The sequence below is a fragment of the Centruroides vittatus genome, unplaced genomic scaffold (assembly GCF_030686945.1).
Source record: "Centruroides vittatus isolate TY-2023 unplaced genomic scaffold, ASM3068694v2 contig_436, whole genome shotgun sequence".
NCBI lineage: Eukaryota > Metazoa > Arthropoda > Arachnida > Scorpiones > Buthidae > Centruroides > Centruroides vittatus.
The window spans coordinates 2,089,562-2,096,672 of NW_027122237.1; the positions used below are offsets into that span (position 1 = coordinate 2,089,562).

The following is a 7,111-nucleotide window of genomic DNA, read 5'->3' on the forward strand; positions in this document are numbered from 1 at the left end:
CAAAATTTATGTGCGTATCAGTTTTTTACCTTCTATGTTAGGCTTTCCTCTACTCTTAAAGTGGTTGTAAGATGGCTAAAGTGACCGGACATCCCGATTTTACAGATTTCGATGAGAAATGAATTTATAATTAATGACAACAATAATAATTTTTAGGCTTCGATTACTAATAAAAAAAGCACTTTTCTCACTGGGGAAATATCAAATTTAAGTCCCCTGTATTTTATTTTATTCGTAACTCCGTCTCATAATCTTACAGTATTATTTTTTACCGGAAAGTTTCATTTTTAAACCTGATGTCTAGCCATAAATTTAACTTGATTTAATTTTTAACTAATAAAAATTACGAATAAAGCATTCGTAATTTGTAACTACGATCCGAAATGACACAAATCCAGTTCTTGCCATTAGCGCTGTTCGCCGTAGCGGCATAATTTACGACTAAAGGAGGATGGCACGTGCGGCGTGGCAAAAGCTGTGTCGCGAACGCATCTTTGCCGCGCGGCAATCCGCTTATATTTCGGCGCAGGCGTTCGGTATTCGAGATGGCGAACGATACCGACACTGCCGCTATCCTCGTGTTTACAAATTTTGTTTTGTACGGCTCGCTTTATTTAGCTACGAGATTTTGCCGAAGATTTTACGTGTATATAAGTCGTGTGGAAAGTCAATTGTTTGTTTAATTAATGATGTGATAGATGAAACAGTTTTACAATTGAAACGCGGTTTCACAGTTTTAGTAAAAATTGATTCCATTTTTTTTTAAACTAAATCAAAGAAATCTTCCGATGGTTGTGATAATCCACCAAAAGATAAATCCTGAATAAGGGACATTATTGTATAATTATGTTCATTTTTATTTTTGTGACTGACACTTCCTAAATTTGGATATTTTTTTCTTTTTGTATTTTCTCACAATCCATCCTGCTAAATATTGTAATCCGTCATTTTTTAATTCTACATTTTCCTGAGATATCTCACATAAACTATCATCATTTACATTGCATGAATTTTCAGATATTCCTTGTTCTTTAGAACTAGACGTATCTGAAACTTCTTGCAGTAAGTCTGCCTCTTCAAACATTTCATTTATTAAATAATTTTCGGCTATCTGATCTTCTGTGTTTAATTTATTTTGCAATATTCCTGGTGATTTGCCTAAAATTATCATTCTTACTCCATATATTACTTCGAGTGGACTAGGATGATCGTATAAACCACCTCTAGTTTGAATCTGTGAAAATAGATTTTCTAAAGAATCCCGATTTACTTTACACGTTAAGATATAATGGTATTTAGGAAATTTTGAACTAAGGTCAAAAAATAAATCTTTAATAGATATAAGCATTCCTTTTTTAAATGTTTGAAGTGATTGTTTACATACACATCTCATACTTTCAATTATTCTGTAAGTATTATTTTCAGTTTTAATATATGTTTTAAATAATATGTTTTAATATAAATTCCAGGAGATCTGGTCCTATCCATAATAATTTTTTACAATTTGCAGTATTTGTTATATTGTATGCCAGCTTTCTTCTTCCATTACGTGTAATTTCTTTATATATCGGTTTCTGCCTCTTGTGTATTCCACCGTTATGTCTCTAGACTTAACTGGAGTATGTTTACTGCACGGAGGTGGTACCTTGTCATATATAACATATGTTATACATAATTATATTTCTTCCAAACAGTGCTATCGCTATTCTCCTCACGTACAGTACACACACACACACACACACACACACACACATATATATATATATATATAATATACACACGCACACACATCTATTAACACGAAACATGTATTAGAATATACAGCTGTTATTAAAATAATGTATTTTTATCCACTGACATATTGAGTGCTGGTTGCCTGTGCATCTTTGTCAAATTATGTAATTTGATGGAATGATAACTTACTATAACATAATATGACATTTTGACTCGAGACCCTTGTTATATTAGGTTCCAAGTAAATGTCAGATGATGATATATGAAGTATTAATTGGATTTTTACTACAACTGCGGGAAACCTTTAGTCATTAATTGATTAAACTTCCGGCTGCTGCAGAAGCAGTCATAAAATGAATTAAGTATGATAATATATTTCTATTTTCTATACACGCGTTATTCAGGGACACATAATGGTAAGGAATTGGAATTGCCCGGGTGTGATCTTTTGGCTCTACTTCTAATTATATCATTATCAAATTGCCATAGATTGATTGTAAAACACTTTCAGTAAAATATAGATGTTAGAATCAAATTATTCAGATTTATGGTTCAATCAGAATTACATTTTTGCTATATTCTAAAACTTCCATTTTGTTTCCTTAAGCAACTCGTTTTTTTTTTTTTTTTTTTAGAATTAAAGCACCACTCCTATGGGAGTATAACACTAAACCAAAATACATAATACAAAGTAAATATAAAATTGGTATTCGGCTTTTAGTAAAAACTAAAATGTAAAACTAGAAACCATAAATTATAAATAGTCTTTTCTTCTATATTTTTTGAACATAATTGTAAAAAGTGTCAAACAGTGGCTTTTGAATAAGCTTATCGACTGGACTTAATTGCCGGCGGGTATACAGCCCAGCCAGAAACCACAAGCGTAAAGTTTTCTAATTTCAGAATAAGTCTATCTTGATGGTAAATGGTACAATGATAGATCGTACGGTCAAAAGAGTGTAGAGTGGTGTGTAGAGCAAAAACAAGAGGCAGTTTCTGCCCGGTTATACATCGCCAGGTAGCTTCTAAAATTATCACGCTCGGTAAGTAGTCGAGCAGTAGCGAACGTTAAATCTCTAAGTGGTGATGAGAACCCGCATTCGATACTAGGAAAATAAAGTATTGTTATTCTACCAGTTTTATTGCTCGACCGTTGTTGATTCCACTTTTGCATAGCGTTGTCACGAATATAATTTTTAAGGCTGCTGCGTGAGAGAGGGATGCGAGTGTAATCCTAGTCGGTGTCCTCTGCGGCTGACTTAGCCTCAAAGTCGGCTTTTTCATTTCCTAGTATGCCAGTATGGCCAGGAACAAATATAAAAGTTATCTTATTTACAAGATTTTTTATTTGGTGCTGCATATATGTGATTTTATTGTTATTGAAATTGGGATTTAATAGAGCTTTTAGGACAGACTGAGAATCACTGTAAATGATGATAGACAGAATTTTGTTTGGTAGTGAAGTGGCCCATTGAACAGCTTGGTAGGCAGCATCTTCGTCAGCTTGATAGATGGAAGTATGTGGGTTTTGGGCAAGATATGTCGGCTTGGAGGAAGATACAGACACTTAAGCCAACATGAAGGGGGCTTTTAGACCATCTATGTAGATATTAATGTCAGCACGGTTATCCATGGACGAAGCAGATGATACCAAATATACCCTGGGGATAACTTTGTTTACAGGATGATGATCAGAGATAGTAGGGTAATTGCAGTATGGTAGCGTATGAACAGCCGTAGATAGGTGTAGACACCGTTGTTAAGCCTTGATGCTTTAGGGCCGGATGGCCGAGCGGTCAAGGTTAGCAGCCTGCCGCCCTGGGGGACCCGGGATCGAATCCGAACGGGTCGAAAAATCCCCAGGAATTTTTCGGGAGGTGGTCCGTTCGGATATGTCGGGCCCCGTCCCTCACCACCCGGTCGCCCCATTGTGGGCCTGGCCGAACCCATAATGGGCCTTCTGAAAGAGGCCCTCTTAGTGCCCACAGGGCGGAGAGAGTTACCAAAAAGAAAAAAAAAGCCTCGATGCTTGTGTTCTGATATAGTAGTTTAGAACCTTTCCTTCAATACTTAGCGGCAAAGGAGGAGCTCTGCTAGTATCAGAGAGGCATTAGTAGAAACAGTTCTGCAGCACTTTAGAATTGTTTTCTACTAAAATATGTAACTCTATTTGTTTATTAGCAAACAGAAACAATGTGTTAGGATATTTTTAATTTACTATATTTCCTCCCAAGACAAAATTCTATAAACAATCTGTGGCGCCCATCGGCAAATGTGCCGATTCAAACCGGTAAAGGGCGCAAAAAGAGGAAAAGTGAACTTTGAACTGGTCACTCACTTCCTGACCAGCGACTACCGAAAGCGGACATCTTGAACAGGCGATCAACACGAACAACTCCAACCTCGGTCGACGCCAAACTGTAGTTATACTGTATTATACGTTACTGTATATATTCATAAATAAAAGAAAGGATATTGATATTCTGGCTGGATTTTCTTCATCCGCATCGAACAAATTTCATCGGTGACTAAAACCCCATAAATCAATAAACAACATGAAAAAGTAGACACAAGTGGCATTGTGCCGATTGAAATTGTAATATTAACAACAGTTTCTGGTATTAAAGGTCTAAATCAAAAACAATCTAAAGATCAGAGCCTCTTTGACCATCATTCAACGATTGGTCGAATAATGTTACCACTCCCCGGAATGTGGACCCAGAGGTTAGATTTTGGGAAGCGTTGTCAGTTGTGTAATTTACAAAACGTGTGAATGAATTGTGGGTGGATGGATTTGACGACTGTGTTGTTATTGGAACCGGTGTGTTACCGTGAGGGGTGTTGTTAGTTTAGCTATGAGATATAAAGTGTTAAAGTCGCTTTCCTGGAGATAGAAACTCACAATAGTAAGATTGTTTGTTTTTAAGTCTTCGAAGTAAATTCTTGAAGTGCAAGTATGAGTTCTGTAAAATATACTAATGACTAGAACTCCAGTTTGATGTGATATATCCAGTGGTGATATTCAGCGGGTTCGCACAGGTTCGGCCGAACCCGTTGTCAAAATTTTCAGTTTACCGAACCTTGTTAAACACACGGAACATTTCTCAGTGGTTTTGTTTTTTTTTAAATATATTAAAATATACGTATTATACTCTGTAATACTACTAAACTAGAGCCTTATACCCCGTTCGCACCGAGCATTTCAATCTAGATTGCGAGCGAGGTCGGGGACTACGTCTCGGCGCGATCTCTCTCGACCGTTTCGATCTCGACCGAAACGAGGTTTAATCGCGATCGATTCGAGACAGTTCTCGAAACTAGATCCAGTCATAAGAGAGATCCCACAATCTCACGCGCGCGAGATAATACAAGATGGCCGTGGAACGACGTGTCGGGCTACGGACAGCGAAATAAAAAGGATATTGTATTACGAGAGATGATGACATCTGTCTATTATCAGCAGTGCCATTCGGGGTGAAAAATTTCTCTGCCTAGAAAAAAAAGGTCGACAGCATAATATACTATTGTTACCCGGTCTTCGCCCAGGGCTCGTTACATTCCAAATACGTTCACTGATTATTAGATATTTTCTTTTTTTTTGTTAACTCTTTCCGCCCAGTGGCACTAAGAGGGCCTCTTATAGCAAGCCCATTATGGGTTCGGCCAGGCCCACAATGGGGCGGCCGGGTGGTGAGGGACGGGGACCGACATATCCGGACGAACCATCCCCCGAAAAATTCCTGGGGATTCTTCGACCCGTCCGGACTAGATCCTGGTCCCTCAGGGCGGCAGGATGCTAACCTTGACCGCTCGCCATCCGGCCGATTATTAGATATATCGCAAGAAAAGGTATTGTATTTATTTCTAGTCAAAAAACTTCCATTTCGTTTGTCGGTGATTGTCAGGGAAAAATTTTCTGCTAGCGAACCCTTTGTTAACTATTTCGAATATCACCACTGGATATATCAGTAAAAACATGATTATTTAGCTGTCTTGCCACTGGTGAAAATTCTTCCTCAGTGTTACAGGATTAGACATATATCACTTTTTTAAGAATATGTGTCTGTGATATACAGTAAAACATCATTAAATGTACACAAGGAGATGTCTCATTGTGTAACTAAAAGAATTAGTCATTGAAAAAATATTTGTCAGATATTTTGAATCCTTGGAACACTGACACAGCTAGCAAAGTAATTAATATCTTAAGTGGTAAAATTTCAATAATTCCAGAAAATCCGAGAACTGTTTGAAGTAATTTCATCAAAACATTTTAAATTTATTGTTATGACCATCTCGCATTTCCATCTCGCAGTTCATCAACTAAAGAAGAGACCGGATGGTACGAGCACGTGGTAAACCCTGTAAAATAGGTGCTACAACAGCAGAGCAAATGAAGAAGGCTGTCAAACTTGTACTGAAGAGGAACATTCCTATACATTCTGCACCCAGGGTGGCTGATGTAAAGTTTTAAACCCTGGCACGTTACTTAAAAATTTCAGCAACGAATTGCTTAACTTTCCCGGCAACATTTAAAACTGCGTGTGTCACGCCATCTGTTACGATACTTTATTTTTAATTTAAAAACTTATAATGTTTATAATTTTTATAAGATGACAAAAAGCTTAATGTTGCGGGTTTAAAAACTATTTGAATTTCAAATGTTTTTGTATTTCATCGCCACTATAGAAATAGTAAACACGACAACGTTTTGTTCGTGATTACAGTTTACCTCCAATCTACCACAAGTTACAGTACAGTACGAAACAAAACATAATTGCCTTCTACCGTATACATAATTATCGATAGGAAGAACTTTTCTTACCTTCCAGGCAATTACATATTGACATTTAACAATTAAACGGAATAGGTATAAAGTTTTAAAGCGATTAAAATATACGCAAACTTTTCCTCCTTTCGTCACGGGCATGTGAGAAACATCGAAGATCAAGACGCCTCTATGGTTTCTAAATTTATTAATTTTTTCTTATAAAAGAAAATGTTCAGTATATATCATTACTATTCGCTCGGCTTATTCGTTTTTCGAACCTATTTTTGGTTAGGAGCGCGGATATCGTCGCTTTCACCTTACTGAATCTCCAAAACGAAGTCACGGAACTTCATTCTTTTATTACGTTTTTGGATTCCGTGTCGCAATTAATGGAAAACGGCGAAATTTAATCGAAATCGAAGACAATTTTTGTAATTCGCATAGAAGAGGCCTCGCTAACGCTCCGCCTCAAATATTCAGAAACTTTTTTACATCTTAATAATTTTTTAAAAAATCTATTGTAATCCCGAACGGGATGACGTAATGGAAATCACGACCATCTACAATGCAAGTTGCACCGTTAGGTTAAATATAAATTATAAGATA

General features: G+C 36.7%; 1 protein-coding gene across 1 annotated transcript in view; it reads right to left on the reverse strand.

The window, feature by feature from the left end:
- Nucleotides 1-7,111, reverse strand: part of mah (mahogany) — a 353,681-nt gene that overhangs the window by 251,930 nt on the left and 94,640 nt on the right. The window lies entirely within an intron of this gene.